This window comes from Vicugna pacos, chromosome 9 (genome assembly GCF_048564905.1).
Source record: "Vicugna pacos chromosome 9, VicPac4, whole genome shotgun sequence".
In the NCBI taxonomy this organism is placed as follows: domain Eukaryota; kingdom Metazoa; phylum Chordata; class Mammalia; order Artiodactyla; family Camelidae; genus Vicugna; species Vicugna pacos.
Genome location: NC_132995.1, coordinates 49,212,921 through 49,240,090, shown reverse-complemented (window position 1 = coordinate 49,240,090; position 27,170 = coordinate 49,212,921). Strand labels below are relative to the sequence as shown.

Below are 27,170 nucleotides of genomic sequence, written 5' to 3'. Positions count from 1 at the left end.
GTCTACCGAAGAAATTATGTTCAGCCACCATGGAGGGAAAAACACCCCACTGGGTGTAACATGCAAATAGGGCCACTTCTGACGAGTCAAAGTCTCGTTAATAAATTCCACTCTCCTCCGCTCTTAAAAGGGAGAGCTTGAATCTGCTCCATGGGGGGGACTGCAAAATGCACTGTGCGTTCCAAAGGCAAGAAGGACTATTTTGCAAGCCCAGCCCCAGTCCTGAATTATTTTAATTGCAGCCCGGTGATGCCAAGGTGCTAAAGCACCCCCTTAGGCTGAGTGCTTAGCCAAGAGGTACTGAATTAAACTGTCAGAACACGCAGAAAAATTGCAGCTCGGCCTGTCAACAACATTTGTTAAGAGACACGGGTGAGGCTGGTGACTTGTGTAGAAAAAGAGCTGCCTGTGCAGAGCCATCAAAGCACAGCCTGGAACTAATGGGGTATTCAGAGGCCTTGTTCTACTTCATTGGTCAAAGCCAACACAAGCCTGTAAGATTTGGGCCCGTTTGCTGTTTATTACTATGGTAATAAAGGCCACTTAAAGATACAAACCCATCTTGTGTTGGCGCAAACCCAGGGCTTCTTTTCTAAATCGGATCACTAATGCCTGTCCTCATTTCTCAGGCTCTTTAAAACGATCTCCTTTTTCTAAGGAGGAGAAAAAAAAAAACTAGAAAAATTAAGATTTTTGTCAAAGGATGACATAGGGGTCTTGATCTTATTTATCCGTGGCTGCCTATTTTTTTTTTTTAAGCATTGACCCTGGGATGGTCAGTTTATGCACCATCTTGGCTATGTCACAGCATCTGGTTATTTGAACGTGAATGAAGATGTTGCTGGGAAGGTATTTTGTAGATGTGATTAAAGCCGGTGGCTAGTTGACATTATCCCAGGTAATCTGGGTGGGCCTGATTCAATCAGTTGCAAGATCTTGAGAGGAGAGCTGAGCCTTCCTAGAGAAGAAGGAATTCTGCCTGCGGTCAGCACTTCAGCCCATACTGAGAGTTACATCTGCCCCTTGAGCATCTGCAGTATGGATTTCAGACTTTCCTAGGCAACTCTCAGAATCCCACAAGCCGATTCCTTGCAATACATCTCTGAACGTGTATCTCCCACTTTCCATTTTTCTGATTGGACCCTGACTAATTCATACTCCCACAGAGTTAGTACCTTGTCACTCAGACTTCAACAAAATACCTTTTAATCAGAAGTCTCAAACTGGTGGTCTGTGGGTTGCACAGAAAGGGTTTCTGTTCTTTTTTTGGCCCACACCTATGTATTTGGTGCATTACGTTAAAAGTAAAACCAAATTGAATTAGTTGCCCACATCTAAAACTCCTGAAGACTTCACACACACATACATACACAAAAAAAATGCATTTCTAGTTTTTCTTAGGAAAAAAGAATCAGAGGATCTGTCACCCTTAATCTGTATCCCTGTATAACAATAATCAGCTGGAACGGAAAGTTGCCTTTCCCTTTTTAAAGAGCATGCGCCCTGCAGTTCACCACGTTCTCTGCCCCTCCCTGTCGTCTCCCCCAGAAGGGAGGTCACCTGCCACAGGCCTGTGTACTGTTTTTCTTACTGTAAAGAGAAAAGCACAAAATGTTATCGTATCCTTGACTCCATCAAAAGTAGAAGAGTAAAAAGAGAAATGGAGAGGACCACGTGTTTCAAGAAAAAAAGTGGATGGTATATATTTCTTTGCAGAAATGAACCCTATTTCCCTGCATTCAATTTCCTAACAAGGTATATCTGGATTGTTATTACCCATCTGAACTTATGCATTTACGTGACCTTCCTGGTAAACATTTATTGTTTTGCAATTCCGGCTTAAAATGTGCATATTTGAGGGAAACAAATCCCTATGAAACAGTTCTTTTCACTCTTCAACAAAAGAAAACTCTGAGATGATCCCAAGGGTAGTTTGCTCAGCATATAGGGACACTACGCTAGTTGCCTCTGGGGAAGTTCATTGAAATGCAACCACAGGCACCAGGAAAGGGGTGAGGAAGGCAGGCAGATCCCAATGCCTCTCTTTCCAGGCAATTCCTACATGCATTCTTTGCCCATGGTGGTCCTTGAGGGGTTCAGTGGCTGAAGTTCTTCCTGGTGAAGAAGCAGAACTGGTCCAGGGAAAAGCGCCACGCACTGGTGTATGGGAGTTGTGTCCAGTCCCCTCTCCTCCCCTCCCCCTCACACACTGAGGCTCAGTTTCCTCCTCTCTGAAATCACAGGCATCCCCAGATGTGATTCTGCCTCTGCTTGGAGCTTCTGCTTGTTCTAATCGGACATCCAGTGAATGTATCTCTCTGGAGGATGAAGCTCAGGAATCTGTGTTTTTTAAGCTCCTAGGTGATTCTGATGAACAGACAAGTTTGGAATTTGCTGGACTAGAGAATGTCTCAAATTTCTTCCAGCTCCAAAACTTGATATACCTAGGAATCAAATTCTGCAGCCCCCCTGTACACATTGGACAGGCAATGTTCCAAATGTATTAATGCTTTGGGGCCACTGGGATATGGTTTTAAAGACCTGAAGCTTTGTCATGCTGCCTTAGTCACCTGGCAGGACCTGACATCATTTTGCCTGTAATTTATGTTGCCTGGTGGTTTGGAAATTCACTTGAGGGTCAGAAATGAGGCAAGATCCAATGGTCACAATCAATAGATTTGAACTATGATTGCTGGGCAAAAGACTTGAACCTCCTCAACTTCCATTCCAAGCATACCCCTACCCCTGCCCCGACCTTCTTGTACCCAGTACCGACAGCTCATGGTAGGACACTGAGAAAGGGAAATATGATCACCTTCCCTAAATAACGGGAAGAAAGTGCTCTGTACTTTCCAAACATCATTTGGGAACAGAATCAAATTGCACCATCCGCACACCTAGCACATAAAACAAACCCCTTTCAGAGTTTATTTTTTGAATGTCATCCTTCTCGGAACCTGATGGGCTCTCTCTGGGTCCCAGTAGGAGAGGGTTATGTCTTTTCCTAATGCGAACAAAAGACATTAGAAAGCATGCAGAACAAAATGTTATGATAAATCACAGAGAAAAAAAATGTGACAATGAGTGTGTATATGTCCATGAATGAGTGAAAAATTGTGCTGAACACTGGAATTTGACACAACACTGTAAAATGATTATGAATCAATAAAAAATGTAAAAAAAAAAAAAAAAAAAGAAAGCATGCAGAGCGTATGATAGCACCGCAGTGTCACAGTGGAAAAAAATATGGATTTTGCTTTTGTAACGTGTGACTATTAGACCACAGTGTTGGTTGCCATAAATTATCACTTTCAGTGTCTGCTAATTGCTAGACTCTTCTGCCATGGGCTGCAGTGGTGTGAGCCAAAAAAAAAAAAAAAGTTTTGGGGCCAGATACAAAATATGCATCCTGTTAGATTGTGAATGGTATCTCGGGTCTTGAATAAATGCTGAAGGAAACAGCTGGGCATGAGGGTCTGGGAATCAGACACCATTATGCAATTATGGAGAAAAAGGGGTTCTTTATAAAAGAGAATTCTGACGTCCCTGTGAATCCACTGACCCAGGGCAGCCTCCAATCGACATATACGTTTGTCAATAACAAGAATCTCCAGGGTGTAACCAGGTAGGTTAACCCCTGTTGAAGTTCAAAAATAAATAAATAAATAAAATCCAATCTGGCCCTTTCAATGAGGTTATCCTTGTACGCCTCTGTCACAGAATGTGCAAACGGCCCCCACCAAGTGCAGCACATCCTGCCCTAGGCTGCTCCCGGGACCCCTCCAACATACCTATAACCCTAAAGCACCCCCCCAGATGTCCCCACCCCGCTGTGGTCCTTCTCCCTCCCCAAGCCACACTGAGATCCAAGGAAATCTTCTGAACACAGATCCCAGCTTCCGGCCCCTTCTCATTATTCTGTGAGGGTCAAGTTCTATCATGAAGTGATTAAGTGTTTGTGGAGCAGCTACTAGTTTCTTGGTGACAGGACGGCATCAGTGAGCAAAAGAGGTGGGTAACACCTGTACCCCTCCTGGAGTTTGTGTTCTCATGGAAGGGGCTAGAAAACAGAATGACTGGGTACACCGTCCGGTGTTACAACAGGGAAGAACAAAGCTGCCTCCGTATTAGATCTGTTCCTTTGCTCTAATGCTGGGCTCTGTTTTCTGAGCTCAGTCATGCTGGCTCTGCACCTTTTGTTAAAGAATGTTGCCTACAGCCTGAAATAATACAGGAGAGCCCATTCTCAAGGCTCTGACCTTCAAGGGTATAACATTTTTCCATTCATCTAAAGATTAAAAAGTTACAGAACAGAGAATAACATTTGTCTTGCTGGAGGTTTACAGGAACATCATGACCTGACCTACGTGGACAGCTGCAAGAACAAAGGATTCTGACACCAAGAGGTTGTAACAACCAACCACACCTCCTCCTCTTTTTAGTACGAAAGGAGCCTGAATTCTGACTTGGGGGAGATGGTTCTCTAGGACATTAGGCTACCATCTTCTCAGTCTGCTGGCTTTCTGAAAAAAGTTGTTATTCCTTGCCCCAACACCTCATCTCCCAATTTATCAGCCTGTCTTGTGGCGAGCACGAAGAGTTTGGACTTGGTAACAGTGTGTTTGATGGTGATGGTGTATGGAGAAAAATAAAGCAGGGGAGGGTGATGGGGTGCTGATGGGGGTGGGAAAGGCAGACTAATTTTAAGGAAGCTATCTAGAGAAGGCTCCTCAGGAGGTGCAGGAGAGAGGGCAAGGCAAGGAGGCCTGTGGTTAGTGGGGGCACTCAGAGCCGGGGCAGAGAAGGTGGGAGAAGCCTCGAGGCCGAGCGTGCCTGGTGGACGGGCCAGCGCAGAGGCCAGTGCAGCGGACGAGAATGAGCAAGGGGCAGGGCCCAGGAGGTAAGAACAGAGCACCCAGGAGAGCAGACGGCAGGAAGGGGCCCACAGGCCATGGTCAAGACTGGCTTTCACTCTGAGTGAACCTCGAAGCCTTTGGAAGTTTCTAAACAGGGGAAAGATGTGATCTAACTTGTGTTTCCAAAGGAAACTCTGGTTCTGTGTTGAGGAAAGACCCAAGGAGGGAAGACAGGAGGTGTCAGGAGCCCCATTAGGAGGATGGGGCGGTGATCCAGGCGGGAGGTGGGGCTGGTGTGGATGATGGGGCAAGGGGAAAGGAGGGCTGTCTCAGGACCACACACCTGTTACTGAGGTCTGTCTGTTGCTTTCTTCTGCATATTAAGTCTACTGAGAAAAGTCTGAGGTCCGTCTCATCAACCGCCACATCCCCGAGGCCAGCTTGGTCCCCAGCACACAGAACACGCACAGCAAACAGGGTTCAGCTTTGAAAAACCTGGAAGGTAACAGTCCCCTCATTCACCAAAAAGAGTGATTTCTGCCAGATGAGTGATAACTAAATCTGGCTCCACGTGTTTGATCATCTCTGCAATTGGCACTCTCTCCCCTTCTCTCTCTCTGTTTGAAGGGGACAGTCTGACCGATGGCCCAGGCTGGACGCCAGAAGCCCAGCAACCACCCCCGCCGCGTCCGCTGCCTGGCTCTCTGACCTTCTACACGCCATTTATTTTGTCTGTGCCTCAATTTCTCCATCCCGAAAATAAGAATAATTCTGCTGAGGGAACATTATGAGGATTAATGAGGTAATAAGGACATGCCTGAAAGCAGTTTGAGCTCCTTGAAGAAACAGCTATAAAATAGGGGTGCATTTTTCCATCTCTCCTCTCCTCTCCCGTGAAATCAAACTGCGGGGGGAGGGAAAGGAGACAGTCCTGTTGGGGTAGAGACGGAAGCAAGACAGACAAAGGCAACAGGCGTTTCTTAAGCAAAGATCCCCGTAAGTCGATTCCAAGGCATCGTGAGCTCTGAGAGGAGCCCCCTTTAGGAAAGAAGGAGTGGGGGGACAGAAGAAGCCCAAGGAATTGGAGGGTTCTTTTGCCTCAATGCAGGGACCAGGAATTGCCTCCAAGGGGCTTAGAAATCAGCCAGAACCACGTCGCCCCTCCTGGTGCCCAAACAATGCAGGAGCTGACGGGCAATGTGGCAAATCCCCTGCCAGTAATGGGACGAAAAAGTGCCCAAGACACCCATCTGGGCTGGATGGCTCCCCTGGGTACACACAGCGTAAACCTGCTGGATCAATACATACTGGGCTCCTTTTAATGAAAGAAGCACTATTATTTTCCCATTATTGCCTCCCTGGTTGCCTCTTTAAGGCTTCTTTAAATGAAGGAGGGATTTTGTTTTGTTTTGTTTTGTTTTGTTGTTATTCCTTATTTGAGGCGTAGCTGCAGATAGTCACTGAGTTTATACATTTACCTTTGAGCATATTTTATAACAAAACTTTTAGAACATGGTAACTTTGTGTCTTTTTTTTAAGGATACATTTTTCAAAGGGGTACTCAAAGGCGGGTACCTCGTGGCTTGCTTGTGTTTTGTTGTTTGCTCTTTAGGATTCAGGAAATACAGATCAGAGGGCTGGCAAAAAGGATGGGGAAATACGAAGCTGCTGCTAACTTTGAAAGCAGACCCCTGGCAAGCTTGCTTGTAAATGAGGAGACGTGCTTCGTGACTGCCAGGATCGAAGAGGGGGGAGGAGGGGTGAGATGCGTGTGGACAATTTATCTGTCTAAATGATGACACTGCTGGGCACGCATGCATTCATTCATCCATCCATCCATCCATCCATCCCCCCGCATCTGTGGAAGTCCGCCCACATGCTAGAACACTCTGGGCTTCCTCCCCTTTTCTCAGGGAAGGAGAGAGCGGCAGGGGTGGCCAGGAAGCTGTGGTGAGGCCTGCTCTTGGCTGAGTCACTGGTTTCCCTTTCCCCTTTCTACTTCAAGCCTGTCACTCTCTGTCAGAGGGCACAGCGGGGGGCGGGGGCAGGAGAGAAAATATCAATGGTCTGAGAAGGAAGCACAGAACTAAGAAGGTCTGGTCGTCCTTTCGACGCTCGCGCAGGCTACCAGACAGGCTCCCGTCCCTCCCTGGCCTCTGACAGGAAGTCTGTGGTGGAATTTCTGGTGTCGGGTTTGTTGTGGGTGTCACTGGGCCCCCGTGGTACTGGGCGCTGGAGGCCCTCGCAGAAGATGCGAGGGGTCCAGTGCTCTGCCCCATGTGGCTGCTGAGCTGCTGGGACTGCAAAATGGGCCCTTTTCATTAAGAAAAAAAAGAGAGAGAGAGAGCGCGTGTGACAAAAATCATCCTATGCCTTAGGAGCACAATTTTTTCTGCAAACAAAGGCTCCATCTAAATGAAACAGAGAACAATATTGGGTTCAAATAAGCCACTGAAGTGTTCCTTTTGATCTCATCATTAAAAGAATTCATTTTTTTCAAAATGAGAAAATACAAAGAGGAACAAATCCAGAGCCTCATCCCTCAAACACACCCATTGACAATTAATTGGTATTTGGTGGGTTTTCCCCTCCAATAGCTGCCGCTCCTCCCATCCCTCCCAAACCATGTCCTGACATGTTGTTTTTATCAGAGATGTAAACGTAGGATTTTTGCTCTGATTTTTGTTCTTTGTAAGTGTCATTCTTTTCCTTGATGTGAATAGTCTACAGAATGGCCATGTCATAGTTAATTAACCAATATCGTCGCTCCTTTCTTTATAGCTGGTGGGTTGCTGAGCATAACGTGGAAGGCAGCATTATGTTTTATATTCCAGGGCCACAAGTCATACATCCATCAGTGGGGACAGAAGCTGCATTGGGTGAAACCCAGACTCCTACAAGGCCAGAGAGCCGGTGAAGAATGTGTGTTAAACAGCAGTTACATCAGTTCCAGAGGGAGCTCCCAAAACTGCCTTCTTTGTGTCCAGGCCTGGGGAAGTCATGTTCCTGAAAGGTACATGAATCTGTCTGTTTCCATCACAACTCATTCCCTGCCAACCATTTCTTTGACGGGACAAAGGTTATCACTGGATGGAATGAGATCGAGCTGAAGGCCAATCGCAGACGGCAGCCTGCCTCTCCCCTTCACTGCGGCTGAAACGCACAAACCCAGCTGCAGAGGAAAGAGCCCGGGGCCCGCCACTGGGGCAGAGTCTGACGGTGGCAGGCCCACATCCCACTCACACAGTGACCCGGTCACCTCAGGACATGACAGGGGCTCTGCCTCCTAAAGAACAGGCGAGGAGGCTGCCGTTTTGCTGCTCTGTTTCCAAACAAGTCAGCACAGTGGATTCCTCGCCCTCACTGGCTTCCCTCTCTGATATCTCTTTGGATTTTAATACTGTGAAAGCCTTAATAACAGGGTAGGCCAAACACGCACGTAATGAATCCCATTAGTCATAAACAGCTCCCCGCACCCAAGAAAACAAAGGAGGAAAGCTCTCTCTTGCACACAGCAAACCTCCCTAATTCAGACTACCTGGAAGGGACGCCGAGCTGAATGATGCGTTTCCTTTAAAAGAAAAAAAAAAAAGAAAGAAAGAAAAAAAAGCTTTCAAGAATGTGCAGAAACCCTCTTCAGAAAACCACCTTTTACCAGCATCCTTAGGTGAGCGACTTAAAGGAACAGGTAAGAACATCCTTGAGTAAGCAGGGTAAACAGAAACTGCTGAAATGTCCCGCGGTAATTTAAAATGGCTTTCTTGCAAAAGGTAGACTTCTCTAGACTATTCTGGAGTCTTCTTTAGTTAGTCAACCCTTTCTCCTGGGTGAGTGCACAGGTGGACCTCAAGCCAAGGCCTACATCTGAAGGGTTTTAAATTCCCAAGTCTAGGAATGAAGACAGGACGCAGTGAGCACCCCGGGGGAGAAGGTACGTGCTGTTAACCCCTGACAGCCTTTAAGTTCACTCCGGCTCACAAAAGCAGCGGAAGGGCTTCAAAGCAGGAATGAGATAACAAAAACTTCTAACATTAAAGTCAGCACATAACAAGAGGTGAGCAAAGAAGACCAAATAAAAAAAAAAAAGAGCCATAGCATCCTTTTTTAAAAAAAAAAGTCCTGTCTACTACTTACTGTGGTAATTTTTGTTTTTGCTTTTGTTTTTTTCCATCATTTCTTTTTATAGGAACAGGAAAGTTTGGGGGAAAGATATTGTTATAGATTGGTGGCGGGCCTTTCGCAGGACCCAAGAAAACTTTAGAGGGCTTCCCTATCTCACCCAAAGTAAAATCCATAGTTCTTCCGAAGACCTCCAAACCAGGGCATAGCCTGCCCCGAGAGCAGGCACCTTCTCTGACTCCTGCGCCTCTCCCGTCGGCCACCTTGGCACTTCCGACTGAGTACACACCTGCCCCAGGACCTTGGGACTTTCTTTCCTCCACAATCACCTATTTATGCAGGTCTCTGTGTGCAGGTAACTCATCAGAGAGGAGTCTCTTAGCCTCTTGTCCTCTGTCTTCTTAACAGGCACAGATGACCTTGACAGCACTTTTCCTTCCCTGACGTGTCTTTTCTTTAATATCTCTTTCCCCAGCTAGAACGAAAGCTCCCTGCGGGCAGGGGTTTCATTTGTTCACTGCCGTATCGCACAGAGGGCCTTCGGGAGACATTCGCTAACTGGATGAACAAATGAAAATACAAATGGATGAATGAATAAGTGAACTGTATAAATCTATACTGAGGGTGCTCTGAGACACGCATGTTACACGTGAGATCACACACACACACACACAGAAATGAGCGTGTCCAGGAGAGAATCTTAACCTGTCTGCCCGACTCAGATCCACCAAGTCAAGAAACAAGTTTTTATGAGCCTTCCAGTAACATTAATTGTTGGTCATAAAACTTCAAAGAAACAGATATTTATAGGTTGATTAAAGCCCTTTTTTTTTTTCCACACACACTCACCACAGCACTCTCCAACTCAGTTCCCATGAGCAGACTGAAAACAGCCTTCTGCCCACTTCCTGTCGAAGCCAGTTCCTTAACCGCCTCAGTCCTGAAGAAGCTCTTTTTTTTTTTTTTCCAGTGTTCATGTCTTTCGGTTTCTCTTGGGTTTTCACAGTTGGGTTTTTCACTCCTTTTCTCAGGTACCCGAGCCCCCAGCGAACCGCCCCCACATCCAGCACGACAGCAGGACGATGAAGAAAGAACAACCCCAGTGGAGACAAAATGTTCCTTGTCAAAACATCCTTCCCGGGGCCGGGGTGGGTGGGTGGGGAGGGTGACAACAGGCCAAGGTGATGAGGTTTTGCAAAGGCTGGGCAACCAAAACGGTCACTTGTTCATCCAAGCCTGACCGTGTGGGGGACTGGTGAAGGGGAAGGGGAAGGGAACCCATGTGAAGAAGTCATTCCTGTTTTTATTGATAAATATCCATGATAACAATCATTTGTTATCAACCCTTTGCCCGGAACTTTCTAAACAGTATTTCTTATCATCACAAGAATCTTGTAAGATGGGTAACTAATATCTCTGTGTGAAACGTGAGTAAAGAGACTCAACAAAGGATAAGAGATCTGTCACACAGCCCGAAAAAGGCAGGGTTGGCGTCTGTCCCCATCACACGCTGTCTTCCCGATGAAACGCGGCACCCGAGATCCTGGTATGGGCGTTGGCAGCACGGGAACTGCATGAGTTATCTAAGAGAAGGGGCACGGCAGCGCCCCAATTCAGGTAAAATGGAATAGGCCCCCTTTCTGATAACAGCTATATTCAGCATATGCTTGAGTTAATCACATGCTCCTTTGTTACATTAAATATCGGGACATGCACACAAGAAAAATTCAGTACGTTCCAACAGGAAGCATCCTTTGGGAAAGAAGTGATCCATACGTAGGTTCAGCTTTAGAGGAGGTCAGGTTGCATCTGGGCTTCTATTGACATTGCTGTTTGGGAGGCTGCGAATTCTCCCTGAATATCTGGCGTATATCTGAGGTCGTCTTCGCAGCCCGCAATGGGTACTAACTGTGGTAATTAATAAGTATTCTGTGGTTCTAAGCATGGACCACGTGTCTGAGAAGTGAGGTACCCACAGTGAGGGGGGCCCATCTGTAGATGTTACTACCTGAGGAAAATGGAAACTAAAGTGGTCTCTACGGGGTCAAGTGAGAAACCCCTTTTACTTTCACAGAGAAACCCCCAAAGAAAGCACTGAGCTGCTTTAGGCTGTCATTTTGCTGACTCTGCGTACGTGCCAGCACCCAGAGAATACGTGATCCTGACTGTGAGGTCAGCCTTGGCATCGTCCACCAGTGGACGGTGACCCAGCTCATTAATGCTGCCTACTAGCCCAAAGCCAGACCACAGGGCTCTGCAAACCTTGTCCTTATCTGATCTGGACCTAAACCTGAGGCTCGAGGGGGCAATTCCCACCACGGCATGGTTTTTGCACAGCTCTGCTGGAGAAAAACATCCAATGTCCTGCGATGCTGCTTCCTCTTTCCCTTAAAATGTCCCATCCACAGGCCAGGCTTAGGATTCTGAATCTAGGTTGCCTGGAAGCCACCACTTGGACTGTGCCCAGCTAGTCCAGAGTCTGGCTGAGGACCAGGAGGTACGGCGTGGGAAGATGAGCCGATCCGATCAGATTTTTCTATTTTAGGAATTTGAAGGGTTCCATGGTACCAGTTGGTGTCATACTATAGAGGGGGGTGAAAGAGGCCAAGACTGGGAAGCAGAGGTCACATTTAAGAGCAAGTAGGATGGAGAAGAGGATCCAAAGGGAGCTGGGACATACGGTGAAGTCTGAGAAGAAAAATTCATGAACACATCCTGCTGAGGCTTCCCTTGGTCTCTTTGGGTCCAGGACACCGTGTCCCTTCCCAGACCTGACTGCTGAGCGTCCCCCACGAGCACGCACACTGACAAAGGGCTGCACACTGTGTGAGGTGACTTGAGTGATTTCCCTGCAACCAAGAGAGCGGGGAATCTACCAAATTCCAGAGAAAGTGCTGGTAGAAATAATTTAAGTCTCCCCCTTCAGAGGCACCACAAACACAAGGACCAGAGGTCTTAGCCACGGACCAACAGCCAGCTCCAGGTCATTCTGTCCTTCATCCAACATGAAGTCAAATCCCCATTAACCAGAACTTCTTGTCCAGCAGGGGGGGTCTGCCTCTGGCTTGAACAACTTCTTCCCAGCTTTGCTCTTTCAACCAACATAGGGGTGAGATGAGGAATCTTAAACCACTTTTTCCAGCCTGGCCCAGCTGGCTCTGAACACTGAGAGCCTCCTACAAACAAACCATCCAGTGTGACTGTCAGAGGCAGTGATGTTTGGCGAGAGCAGCTCTCTGTGATACGTGAGTGGCTTTCTGCTCCCCAGTCCATCCTAAGCTCCTTCCTGCCCAACTCCTCTGAACAAAGGAAGAACCTGTTAAGAAGCATACGTACCAGCAGAAGACACTTCATATCTCTAAGCTTGCCTTTCCCTGCACAAATCTGACCTTTGTATACTGACCAAATTAAATGAATAACAACAATCATTTGTTACCAAAAACTCAAACTTGCATTTTTGTTATCTGCCTTTGAAGGTTTGCAAATAAAATTTGAAGAGTGGAAAGTTGCCATGTGGTCTCAGAGAAAGACACTAAAATTTACTGAGTATTGACCCCATGCTGGGCATTTTCACCTTCTTAAAGAGGAAAAAAAAAATGGCCATGTGATCTTTTAAAGAATGTTGAGAACTGGCTGCAATACAGAATGTTCATTTGTTTTCTTTTTTACTGACAGTGTTTCTGCTGATATGTCTGAATGGTGGGGAACTGTAATTATTAAGTAATTAAATGTCGAAGCTAATATATTTTTCTAGGTATAAACAGTTATTACCAAGATGATATAACTCTGTAATCCAAATTTAAAAATTAGTTCTACTTGGATCATTTTTACCTACCACTCCTTGGGGAGAATCAATTTACAGAGAGAAAGGACATTTCCAATGGAATTTCCATTTTAGTGACTTAGATTTCTGCATGGCGAAGCAGCAGAGGAGAAGAACACACAACGGGAGGCTGTGCCTATGTCTGCCAGGAGCTGGGAGGCTGAAAAGCTCCTTCCCAAAGTCCAGGAGTGCAGACCCTGCAAAGGGAACCTCCCAGGCCAGGAAAAAGCATGATTGGTCCACTGAGTATTCAGTCTGGACTCAGCCTCATTTCACTGTCTTGGCCGCGGTGCCCACCATCATGACCTAGACAGCGGCACATTGGTGCCGGTCACTGGGAAAATCTGGGAGACCTGCAGAACGTGCTTTTGAAAGAGAAGAGACCCAGCAGAACTCCCAGGGGAGCCGAGAGAGAGAGAGAGAGAGAGAGAGAGAGAGAGAGAGAGAGAGACAGAGACAGAGACAGAGACAGAGACAGAGACAGAGACAGAGACCGTGAGCATTTCATGCTTTTGTTCTTAAAGGTGTACGTCCAGGCAGATTTACTTATCAGTATGTGAGCAAATGAAGAGGTGAATGAGTAAATGAAATCATATTTGATTTATATCACTTAAAATGCACTCCCTTATTCTTTGTATAAAAGACAACAAGCCCTAGGGGCAGGGAGGGTAGAGCTCAGTGGTGGAGTGCATGCTTAGCTTGCATGAGGCCGTGGGTTCAACCCCAGTCCCTCCACTAAAAAAACAGAAAACAAAAAAACAAATAAATAAACCTATTTACCCCCCAATAAAGTAGAAATAAAAATAATTTTTTTAAAAAGGCAGAGATGAAAAAGAATATGAAAATGAATATATGTATATTCATATATGACTGGAGAATTGTGCTGTACACCAGAAATTGACACAACATTGTAAACTGACTATACCTCAAAAAAAAAAAAAAAAAGGCAGAAAACCTTAACTCGTGAGACTATTGTGAGGATGAAAAGGGATATTTACAAACTGCTTCATATAAGCTGGCAGCACTATTTACTTTAGGAAGTATTTTATTTTTATTATTTATTTTTGATATGATTTATTATTTCTAATTTTATTACTTCTCTTTGGTATTATTTATTGGTCTCTACACAATATCTGTATTTGGATTTATACCTCTATATGGAAAGCTCTTAACGCAGGGAGTCAGTGTCTACCCCAGGCTCTTCACTAAGAACAAGAAAACCATTTGCAAATATGCACAGCTTTCTTCAAGCTGGCCCTCTGAAGGCCAAGGGCACCCCAGGGCTGGGGCCCAGCTCTCCCTGGGGCTCCTGAAACAGCTCCTTCCTGTTTCTCCCTGGCTGCTCAGACACGCTCCACCACAGTGTAAATCAAGAAGTTCACGTCGGTCTGGTTCTGCCTGTGGCGCCTTCAAACTGAAGCGAGTGGTTAACCAATCCAGCCCGCACAGAAACTCCAGGGTGGGCTCCTGATGGGGAGTCAGAAATTCTTTCTATGAAAATGCAAAGCCACGACCTCATAAAAGAAACCCACTGCAGGAAGATGAAGAAATGTCAGTTTGCATTAAAACAAAATAGGAGCATGAACATTTTAACCATCTGGCAAAAGACCTCCCCGTACGAAGACAGAAAAGTTGCCGAGGAGTTAGACAAGAACTCTGCAGGGCTCCCTTGGTGCCAGAGTGAAAAGTTAGAGCAAATTCAGGGCCGAGTATTAGTGACTGGCTTACTATGGCTCTTCATCCCCTCTGTGCTGGGCCACTGTCTTTGTTTTGCTTTGAACCTAATTGTCGCACCATGCATGAGAGCCTGTAACACATTTGGAAGGAGGCTGAAGTCATGAGCATGCGTGAGCGGATGAATAAAGCAACCCTGGTATGAAGTTTTGTGAGAAATAAAAAGATTTGTACCAGGCAGAATGGGCTGGGTTCTGCTGCAATAACAAGTAAGTCTGAGATTGTCATGATATCACATGACAGAGGTTTGTTCCTCGCTCCTCCTTCTCCCCCCAATTCAATAAGCTTCGGCAGGAAAGCTCTGTTGACTGTGGTCACTCAGGGACCTAAGAGGCCCCATCTGGACATTGCTTGAGCACCAGAAGGAGTCAGGGTGGAGGTACTGGTTCCCAAAATTTCCTCTTGGAAATTTCCTCACTCCCATTTCATTGGCCAAAGCAAACCACAGGGCAAAGGGCTACTGTCAAGGGAAGCAAGGGAGGGCACCCCTGCCCTGTACCCTCAGGTAGGGGACGCGCAATGTCTGAGACCAGCCGTAGTGACTCACACGGGGCTCCCAACTCTTGAGTGACTAAAATATGCCAGGTGCTTTATTCATTTTCTCATCTTAACTCATAACAAAGATGAAAATGGCCAAAAGCTATAAGCCCTGAATTCTTCTATTTTTGGTAGGAGTTTAGGGAACCCCTCACATTTCTCTCTGATATAGATTCCAGAATTTAAGAGTGGCTTCTTGTATTCCTGATCTTCCCAAAACGAGCCACCCTTAAATTTCTTATTATGCACATCTGCCAGCTACTAGGGGTGCCATGTGGGGCCAATCACTGGCCTCTCTAAACTTCCATTGCAAGGATAAAGTGTAAAGCTCAATTGATGACACCCCCCGCCCAGTCCCACGCCTCCCTTCTCAAAAGTCTGCAGGCTATGAAAAATCCTACACTTGTCATACTGACTGCAGAGGTGTCCACAAGCCCCCGCAGACCCCTAAAAGACCAACGTGTGGATCTGCGACAGCCAAAGCCTGTATTTATGTGGCAAAATCAAAAGTCTGCCAGCCTGCTGGGGTTCATGAAGACAGCAACATGAGCAACAGTGGTGCAAGCTGTGAAGATGGGCCAGAGTGACGGGCCACGGCTCCCTTGGGCTGCTTTCCACATCTCCAGAGATCTATACAATGGTCAAGAAGGAGCTATTTCTGAGCACCCGCTTCTCCCAGCCTCGTGCAGAGTGACCTTAAGGTCTTCACTTGATTTAATCTTCCAAACGAATGTATGCCATTACTATGACCTGCATTTTATAAATAAGGAGATGGAGGCTCAGGAACTCAACTGAGGTCTCCGGGTAGAAAGAAGCAGAACTCAGTCTGAACCAAAAGTTCTGACTCTCGAGTCCTGGCTTTTCTCTTTCTGCCTCCTTTTTCCTGAGATGACGTACTTTAATGTTGGTTTTGATGGTGCGTAGTACTGTTTCAGATCATTGTCAAGGGAACGGGACTGGTCACAGCCTCTCCAATGCTTAATGCACTAGCTGGTGCTGAGGTAAGAGGCTCGAAAGCCAGAGGATTCTAGCTGATGATGCAACATTTCCACATGGCATCAAAGAGCTTCATTCCAACAGACTGATTTTGACATAAACCACACTCCTCGGGCTTACGGAATTTCTCACGAGTGGCCTTCTGTTCTGGGGCATGGATCTGATATCAACCACCCCCCTCTGCAGTTACACCAAAACTTGAGGTTTCGCTAGGGTTTCACTCTGAGTGAACTTGCCAATCAGACTGAAACTAGGATAGAGAAAGGGGTCTTAAGCCGCACAAGTGGGAGGAAGCAATCTGCTTTGTCACCCAAGCACAGCAAGGCTTCTGCTGTAGACCAGAGGCGGGCAGACGGAGAGAGAGGCTAGTGTGAGAGTGGGAGTCCCTGCCACTCATGCAAAACCGATACTAAGCGTGGTCTCCATTTCTGCAGCTAAGTCTGCTGGCTACTCCTCACCGTGAGAATAGCCAGGAATCTCATTCCACTGATACAGGTCCCATTCAAAAGGAATGTGGTAGGAAAAGTCTTGACCAACAAGAAAACCACAGCTCAGAGAGATTCAGATTCTTGTCCAGGGCTCTGCTAATTGCAGATAGGAGAGCTGGAAAGGTCTGATTCCAAACTACAGGCAGGTCCCACTACACCACATCATTACGGAGAGGACTGTTGGAAGAAGATGACTCGATGATAATCAACTCAGAGTTGGAATAAGAGGGCTAGTCCCTGTCAGCACTCCACTGAGCCTGAACATCCTCATCCAGGCACAGGGGATGAGCACATGAATCCTGGGAACTGTACCCCCACAAATTCTACACTAGAATAGCTGAGCTCAAATCTGTGCGTGAGAAACACACAAAAGTCTGTGAGAGCATATGAGTGTTTGTGTGTGTGGATCTAGAGCTGTAAAAAGGTTTTTCATCACTATATAACTCTACTGGAAGAGTTCACCTGCAAAATAATATCTTAATTAAAGAGAGTTGGCGATGCCATCTTTTGTGATATCTGTCCAATTCACAAAGCCCTACTTTTTCTAAAAATGTAAGTCATGATTGTTCAACAGGATGCTGACCCCGGATACAGATGATTGAACCAAAGGCTGACACCCAGTCCAGGTGGAGCCTGTCAGATTCTCTCTCCCAAGAATGTGCAACCGGGATGCAGCATTGGATAGTCTGGCTGTAGGGATGGTTGTGACTGTAATGTGCAATTTCTTCATCTTGGCCATGTGCACCATAGAAGAGCAGAAAAAGCTGGTTAATGGTGAGAGAAGAATTAATAAAACAGATGTGCAAAGAAAAGCAGAGGTGAGAGAAAGAGAAAGGGAGCCCTGTGTGGGTTTTTTATGCTGTCCCTGTGGCTGGGGTCATTTTTTTCTGACTTCTCACAGTGTCATCACTGTAAAATTACACAGGACTCTCCTGCATCCTGATGCATCATCGCACCCTCTCCTCCTGTCCCTCCCCAACTTTTTAACTCTTACCTTAGCTCAAAAGATTTCTACCAGATGCAACCAATAGAATCCATGAGGACAATGATTTTTCTGTTTTGTACCTTGCTGCATCACCAGTGCCTAGATTAGTGCTTGGTATACCAAGGAATAAATACTCAACAAATACCTGTGAAATAAATGCAATCAGGAATCTTAACTTAATCAACGTCCCTGCAGGATGGAGGGAACAGCTTGAAGACCTTAGCTTATTTTCAGCCTGCCAAATTTTCTCTGCTCATGCAAGGAGACAAAGCTATGCCCAAAGAAGCATATGTTATCATCATGTTTGTGGCCCCCCTCTCCATGCATCCATTCCAAAGACACACGCTCACAGAATCTGTTGTGTCTGCAAAATAATGATCTAGCTCCATGTTGCAAAGACTGTGTTAGACGTCAAGAAATATGTGGTGATCACAACTACAATCATTAAATGTAGGAAATGTTGCCAAATAAGGAAGCAAGGTGAGTGAAGAATGGTAAAAGAGTAAATGAACAAGAGGCCAAAGCTAAGTGTTTAAGGAAAATTTCCGAGGACTGCAGGTCAACACAGAAGCACCAGGTGACAACAGGAAGCCAGAATGATGGGAACCATATAGATCAAGAAGGCAGCAAGGGAAAAGGCAAATAACTTAGAGAGAGAAAATCTGAATCGAAGAGTCACAGGGATGAGGTGCCTGGGATGGATGGATGGATTGATGGATGGATGGACATGTGATATTTTTGTTATATTTTCTTGGCCAGCTCAAGAAAAAAAGAGGGGCAACAATTGAATTGGCATAAAACAATTACCTAGACTTACAGCTGGAAGAAGGTTGGATTATGCTGCTGGAAGAGGGCTCACGGTGTGGAGTCTAGGTGATGTTTGCTAGAGGACAATGACTAAAGACTACTGATTTAGACAAAACCTACATCACTTGTCTGTACATATTGGCTCATAGTCACAGAATGCTTGGCATGAACAGAGAGTATTTCATGGGGGAAAAAAAAGTATTATGTCCACAAGATTGCCGCTTTATGACCACCAATACCCATGTGGAAAAAGAAAAGAGCTACTTTGCTTTAAAAAAAAAAAGTCATAATTGCTCCCATGTCAGAGATGGCTAGTGGCCTACCAAGGACCCAAGCTCCTTTTCAATAGGGTAGAGGCATTGCTGGGACATTGCTTGGTCATCAGGGTACATATTTCTCAGCCACATTGTACCTAAGTTGGGCCATGTAACTAGTTCTGGTCACTGTATGATGATCAGAAGTGATTTGAGTCACTTCTGGGCTGAGGTGTTGAGTATCCACTGTCATTTTGCCATTTTCCCTTACTCTTGCAGAGACCATGAAGGCCAAAAATAAAGATGGCTGTGACAGAAGATGGAAGGAGCCTGTGTCCCTAACTCTGTACTTGGAGAAGAGCCTCTCCACTGGGTGCATCCACAGTGGATGTTGTGTGAGCAAGAAATAATCTTGTCCTATGTTAAAGCACAAATTTTTGAGTAATTTGTTAATGGCAGTCAGTCTACCCTGACCAAAGCAAAAGTAGCCTATTTGAGCATCTCTTATGATTTCCCTGTCAAATATAGGGGGAAGATAACTCTAGGGCCAGGAGAAGAGGGGAAGCAGGTACTAAAAAAAACAACCCCACAAATGACCACAAGAACTCTCCCAAGAGGTTTCTGTAAGAAGGGTCCAGAACCTTCATGAACACTCCTTGCATAGACAGGGCTTTCCTGGAGGACTTTAGGAGCATGCAAACCTCAATCTCTGAATTTTTTTTAAACCCTATTAGCAAAATGATCATCAAACAAAGGCATTTGGGAAATTCATTATTTATTATCCCTAATATGCTGTGAGTGTCGATATTTCATTATATGCTATGAGAGATATGAATCCTATGCTTTGAAAAAAATTGGGGGACCATTTGAGGACACTGGGTGAGGCCCTTTCAGCAACAATGGGACTTTAAGTACTCGACAATTTGTATGCTGTCGGTATGTAAGCACTGAGCCTCCCAAACCTCACAGCTGCATGTTTACAGTTTAGACCATCTCTGTGAATTGCATCCTTATGTTCTGTATTTTAAAAGGCCATTTTCAGCTCCTACTTAGCTTCCACTCAGAAATACCATTCCAATCAGGTCTGTGTGCATGCATGTGTTTTTTTCAATCTGCACATTGTGAGGGCTGGCCCCGGCAATTTTCCCCATTGTGCTTGCTCTGGATACCCCGTTCCACGTGGAAATTCAGAATTCGGATGTTTGTCAAAATGCAAGGACCCTGTTTGATCTGACGACTTTGGTACATTTTAATGGTGGACAAGGGTGGGCAAAAAGAAAATGAAACAAACAGGTTTTAAGTCTGATTTCTGCAAGGCAGAGCGTCTAGTGCTTCAGAATTCAGTTTAATATGGAGGAGTACGGGCTCATGGATTGCACAGCAGTGGGTCAAAATCCTGGTTCCATCTGATTTGGGCAAACAATTAGGATGAACCTTATGAAACTGATGACCATTTTAACTCATAAAAAATGGCAATTTCCTATGGTCCAACCTGAGAGTTCACCTCTTTAAGCCTCATCTGTAAAATGGGAATGATAATACCACCTCTCTCTTAGGCTAACCATCAACCTGACACAGGATAATACATGTAAAGTGATAAACACTGAGCTTGGCATGTGATCAGTTTCTGGTACATTTCAGCCCCTGTCACTGTGGCCATAGTTTTCACATATGTTAAAAAATTTCATCTTCATAGCAAGCCTGTGTGGTAGGTATTATTGTGCCTATTTGGCAGGTCAGGAAATTGAAGCAAGAAGTTATAAATAACTTAACCACACAATTTGACAACAAATAGGTGGTGAAGCCAAGCTTTAAATCCAACTTCTCCAACTCTAAAGTTAGTACTCTTTTCGTGGGGCCTAACTTATCATGGGTGCAGAAAGAATCATTGGGACTCAGAGTTACGAACAGGCGTGGGCAGGGCTGGGTCCAGAGGCCACAGCACACTGGAGAGGTGGCTTAGCTCTCTGGCTTGGAGGATGGGCTGGATGGCGGCATTATTTTGATTCTCTGAAAAAGATGTTATCTTGCATCTTCCATAGCTTCACAATAGCTTCATGGAATTCTGATGTAGAGAAAGGGTGAGAACAAATCCTTTGTGAATGAAGATGAAAGGGCTACATGTCTGAGTTTCCAAGAAGGCCCGCTCGATTGTAAGAAATCAAGTCATCCAGTTACTAGGAAAAAGTGATTCTTAGATTTCAGTAAAGGGAACAAATACGATACTAAGTGTGGTTATAAGTAACCCACAGATTTCACTAAAATGTGACAGCTTGTTCCCTAATACAAAGTTGGGATGTGCTTCATAATATCCCCTTGAGAAAATTATACTCAATTTATCTTGGTGGTATTCTTTTAGAGATCTCAGCAATACATCAGTGGCTTAAACTTTTGACCAAAGAGTCAATTCTTAAGAAACATTTTCAAGAAAACAGTTTTACATGTAGAAAGAAAAAACCCACTTCAACAAGTATCTCATTTCTAATGTTGAAAATTGGGAATTCTATGCTTTTCCAATATTAGATAAGAAATTAGCTGGATTCAAGTCTGTCATTTACAGTCCAGAGCAACAAGAAAAACACAATTATGAAAAATAACTTAATATATCTTTTGATACAGGTGTAAGGGAAAGAAGCAGGCTGTCAAGGTGTATGTTCACTATGTATTTAAACATCTTCCTATTTCAGTTTCCTTACCAGCAAAATGGTATAATAATGTCTATCACACAGAATTATCAAGAAGATGAAATTATTTAATACATGTAAATAATAATGACACAGAAACAATGATGGCTAACACTATATTATAAATAAAAACTTATGTACCAGCAAAAAAAAGACTGGAAGGAAATGTTTCAAAGTCCTAAAAGTTTTAGGTTAGGGTGATGAAGGGAAAAGAGATTTTCTCATCCCAATTATTTGCTAATGTCTTGAATGTATATGTATTATTTTTATAATGGACAAAAAGAGAGATTTGAAATAAGTAATTCTACTGTCCAAAGTTTCACAAACTTCAGGGTTGAGAAGAATCACCTGGGATGCTAGCTACAAACGCATATTCCTGGGTCGCACCCCCAGAGATTCTAATTCACGTGGTTGCAATCTCCCAAGTAACTCAGGAACTACATTTTGAGAAACACTGTTAGAATGAATTGCAGACAGAGTAATGACTATTGCACTTGCGTAATCATTTTCATATTGAGTTTCTCTGGAGTCTTGGGGGGTCTTGGTGGATGGCGTAGAAGTTGGTAGGTCTGTATCTTCCCACTTAAAACAATGCCCTTCACTCATATCTGCTACATATGTTAGATTTTGGCAAAATGTTAGCTTTTGTAAAAAAAAGATTCTGCATCTTTTTTTTTTTTTTCATTAAGAAGTTTAAGATAGGTGGATTTCAAAGATGGTGGTGGTGGAGGAGGTTGCTTCTGTTTCTCCAGTGCTGGGTTAGAGACCACCACTGACCCCTCCCTGTGCACTGGCTTAACCTTAGCTGCAAGTGTCTTCTAAACTTCTCACCATTTCAGCCCAAATTCATGCCGCAAAACAGCTACTTATTTCCTGGTTCTAAAGACATGCCTTTGAAAACAAGACATGCGAGACTTGGCATCCCTAAAGACCAGGACTACGTTGTAAGATCAATCTACGCGTAGACTCAGAGACTCGCTGGAAGACTTAAGAGAAAAGGAGAGGCTGTTAGTGGCTCCATGACAACAATGATGATGATGAACAAAAGCGTAGCTAATTTTTATCAATAATAATTACAGTTTCAATAATAATTATAATATCCAGTATTTGTAAGCATTCATAAATAAAAAAAAGTTCAACTTCAGAAAAGCATGTCAAAATTATTGCGGATTGATGAGATCTAGATGAACGGTGTGGCTTTCCCCAGCCCAGAAGGGCTCTCCCCCTGTCCCCTGCCTGAACTCTAAACTCTGTACTGCGCTAGAGCGACAGCAAGGTACCTCACAAGACAACTCCACTCGGAGGCCTGGTTTCAGCAGGATGCAGAATGGCTTTGCAGAAAATGTGACCCAAGACCTCAAACAGAACTGGGGGTGGATATGATAAATAATTTTATGTTAAGAAAAGAATGAGAGAGTGAATGAATGAACAAGTGAACAAGCCCAGCAAGGCCTGGCCACCTTACCACCCAACGAGACCACCCAAATAACCAGATGCAGATTGGGCTGTGATGCCATTGACCACCGTCTCCAGAGGAGGGGACCTCCCACCAACATGCCTGTCCCTGGGCAGACTCGAGTTTAACTCCTACCTCTTGAAACATTACCACTCGGTTTTTAGGCCAACAGATCGATTACTTGAAGCAATCAAGGGACCTACTGAAAGAGCTACACTGATGAAGCAAAGGGAAATGCAGGGCTGGAGTCCAAGAAGGAGCCAAGAGTGGTTTAGGAAAACCAGCAGAGAGTTACTGGAGGCAAGCTGACCCTGCAGCTGGATGGGAGGCTGGCAGGGGGCCAGCCAGGCCCTTCTTAGGACTTCAGAACCTGAAAGAGCGTGCCCAACTAGGCAAGGAGAGACAAAGCAATAAAAGTGCCAGGTTTCAAACCAGAGAGGAAATAAAATGAAACTAGGTTTGGGTACGTGTTGGACCCTTTTGGGTAACAGGGTTCTGAGAGGCGAGGGGAAGAAACCACACACCCTCTTTCTGTCCTTTACCCCTGACCGCCTCTAATGGTGGAAATAGCTTTCTGGCTTCCTTTAACAAATGCATCAACTCTGAACCCTAAAAATGTGTTCTCCGAATTAAGAAGTAAGGGTCACTGTCAGGCTGGGAAAATGTACGTAGGAAGTAAGAATAAACACACTTAGGGGAAGCATGCAGTGAAAGACTTATTCCGATGACAGAGCCCCTGAACTGCCTGCATCAGAACAGAGCAACCATACGTTTGATTAAAGCCTATTAGCCTGGAAGTGTGTGCCTATTTGACAGTCTAGGAAATAAACAGGAGTGAAAAACACAGGCAAGTGGTTCTCAACCACATTCACATGTGGGAAAGACACACCCTTCAACAGTAAGATCTCTGTGCCCCGTGGGTTTCAAGGTGGCAGGGTCGGGAGGAGTCAGGGGTAACTGCCCTGCAGGTGCTTTGTCCGAAATTTCTGTGCTGAGTGGGGATGCTATTTGAAAAAGTTTCCAAAGAGATGATAATGACCATGCTCACATATCTCCCCTATTCCCTGATGAACACAGAATCACCAATTTCATAAGGTGAGAAAACCTTGATGTGGGCTGGCTTTAAAGAAACCAAACTGTAAAAAAAGGTCTTTTTTTTTTTGAAAAACATGATTTCTTTGAATTATTAATTTGAATATTGCACTATTGACTAAATGCATTAGCCAGCTAGTTCTCTGGATTACTGACTACGTTCGCTTTACTTATCATGACCTGAACTTTGGTGCCTCCTTCCTCCCCCCGTAGCGACAGCCTTCCTGCTACACCAGTCCAAACCTATTTGCCTGGCTGCCTGACTCGGGTGCCAAGGAGCTTTGTTCATCAGAGCTCAACCAGACTATGGGAATTTTCTACTGGTGGTAAGTAAAAAAATCCTAGCAGTTCATCAAGAGACCATCGGTAACAAGCATCTGGATTGATATGTCCTTTCCATGGGGACCCAAGAGACCCATTTTACTGGATAACACTTCATAAGAGCAGTTTGCTTCTCAGAAGTTCTTGCAACTTCGGACCCTTCCCAGTTGGTTTCTGACAGTAAAACAGAAAACAAAAAACCAAAACCAGATACACATTCTTCACAATAGACTGGAACACAGTGTTCTCCTGGAGCAGGTGTTGGTTTCAATGTTTACAAGTTTCCTAAATACTAGGCACACGGGGAGACCTCTACTGCCTCGGCATTAGGGAGACAGCTTAATGTTTCTCTTTGGGGTCAACTTACTCACTCTTGGAAAGATAATTCTTTAGAAGGAACAAGCAAAAGACATCAGGAATACATTGCATTTGAGAGGCGGGGAAGAGGTAGATTCTTTTTCATGGAAGATGTTTCAAGATAATTCTAGATGCTCAAATATTAACATGAGAATTAGTGTGCCTTGATGAATGCGACCTAAAGGCTTGGGTAACTTTTTGGCCATTTGGGGGGATTGGGGAGCTGGAAATAAGAAGCTTTTGAATGAATCAATCCAGTTTACACATAGCTCTTACCTCAGGCTAACTAACCAGCACTGTTTACTAAAACTCAGGTTAACCCCAGACAGTTGGTCCTTACTCCCAGCTTCTGTACTTTCCCAGCAGCAAAGAGGGGCGATCTTACCCACCACACACAATCTCGTTCAATTAACTGCTAGAGAACTATTTGCACACAGACATTTGGAAGATTCTTTATTTTCTTTTTCAGTTTAGAAGCCCATTTACTTAGATATCTGTTGATATCTGAGTCACTCCCATCAGCACTGTTTAATAGCTTTAAAAAAAATCAAATAAAGATTCTTTTTAGAGGACCCCTTCTCCTGCCAACAGGTTGTGATAAATAAGCCAGCTCCACGTCCTTGGTTTACATAAATATGAATGACTCCGGTAACATGTGAACGAGACAGAGATGTAAAAGGTTTTCAAACCAGACTTTAACAAAAAGGCCCTGTCTGTCAATGAGCTAAAGCCGTTTTGAATTTGTTCCCAATCATTTGGCTCTTTTGCTGGAAGCCCGTGTTGGCTTGGTGGTGATTAATGCGAGGCGTGCGCGGCCTTCACTGAGGGCGGAAGAGAACTGGCAGCTCCAAATGGCATTCATCACACTCACGATCGGGCAGGTGCCGTGCGCGGAAGCGTCCCGGACTTTCTGCGTCCCAGGCCTCGGGGATACCGAGCTGCGTTCCCGTCCTCCGCCGAGATCAGTGCAGTGAGCCCGCCCTTCCCGGAAGGGGATGTCACACAGGTAGGGGTTAGGGTATCATCTTTCCAGGTAGTTTATCTGCTCTGCACTTTACTGATCAAATGAGTCCGAAACCTACCAAGTCAAGCTGTGAAATCTATCAATAACGTTGGCGTGCGTGGTGGGCATATGCCAGGATGGACGCAGATCTTACAAAGGTGAGTAAAATGACTGATATTTGCGGGTGGGAATTGGATACGAGTGGGCATCTGCCCCACGGGACCACTTTTCAGCAGCATCCCCCTGGCTCCTCTCTCGACTTTTCTATGTGTGAAATGCTTTCTGAAGTTTGGTGAGAAGGAGACAGAACTCCGTCTAGGGAGGAGGGGATGGATACAGTAGCGCAGACCGACTCCCAGGATCTCTAGAAGCGGTTCAAGTCCTGACTTTCCTGCTTAGCATTGAAGGACTCGAGCAAATACAGACAACGTAACACGTGCCTCAGTCACCCCGTATGCACTGTGGGGAGGCGTGATCATCCTCACCCCCAATACAGTTATGGGTTTCAAGTGAGCCAAGCCATGAGAAGCACTTGGCACTGTCCTGGCATTCTTAGGCAGTCCATAAATGTCACCGGTGACTGTTGCTGCTATTTTTATAAGGATGACAGAGACGATGGCCCAATGCTCTTTCCTCAGTCACCCTTATCAGAGTCCATTAACACTAACAGTGATTCTGTGCAGGGGTCAAGGAATCTCCCGCCGCCTCCCTCCCCACCCCGCCGGACGCTTGCGCGCAAGCAGCTTCTAGTGCCAAAGACTGACCGTAGCCACTGCAAAGGCAGGAAGATCAATGAGAAAATCTGTGGATTCTGCTTTTGTGTAGGTTCCTATCTCAAAGCTAATTATTTATTGGCTTCCTACAAGTCCTTTGCCAGGATTGCTGGAATTCCCAGGAGAGGACTCTCCAATGAGGCTGGCTTCCTTGGGAAGGAAGAAGGAAAGAGAAAGGGATGACTTTCCTTTGCAGGTGGCTTCTAACCCTGAGTCAGCACCACATGCATTCAATACAAACAACAAAGTATCTCCAGGCACTTCAGTGTGGTAGCCAGGCACTGTCGTAGACATGAGGAATGGAGCTGCCAATGAGTTTAGCAGGGAAGACCAGCCATCAATAAACAAGAACACTCCAGGTCTACAAAGGAAAGAAAAACAAGGTAGGGCGGACACCAAGGGAGCATGAAGGTGAAAGAAAGTGTTATTTCACATGGTCGTGTTTAGAGAAGGTCTCTCTAGTGAGGAGATATTTGAGCAGAGACTTACAGGGAGTGAGTCCTTCCAGGCACCCAGAAGAGCATCCCGGGAGGATGGAGCGCAATGAGTTTATATGGGGTGTTTCAAAAAGAGCAAGAAGTCCTGGGTGGCTGAAGCAGAGTGTATAAGAGGACAAGAGATAGCAGATGAGGTCACAGAGAAGCAGGGTCTCGGCCACGAAGGACCCAGGAAAGGTCTTAGCTTTCACTCTGACTTTAGGGTGCTTTCAACTGACTTCTTTTCTGAAACAACGGTTCCCAGATTTTGCTGTGTATCTCCCAAAGTGAACACAAGGCATGGACTTCTCGACAGATGATGAAGACTGGCTCTTTGTTTTATTTTTTAGCAAGGGTTTTATTTGATTCTCATAGTCACCAAAGTTTCAGAACCCCTGTTTTAAAAAAA

At 45.1% G+C, this 27,170-nt stretch overlaps 1 protein-coding gene across 1 annotated transcript in view; it reads right to left on the bottom strand.

Moving 5' to 3' along the window:
• Positions 1-27,170, bottom strand: part of WWOX (WW domain containing oxidoreductase) — an 897,467-nt gene that overhangs the window by 101,869 nt on the left and 768,428 nt on the right. The gene's annotated exons all lie outside the window — the stretch shown is intronic.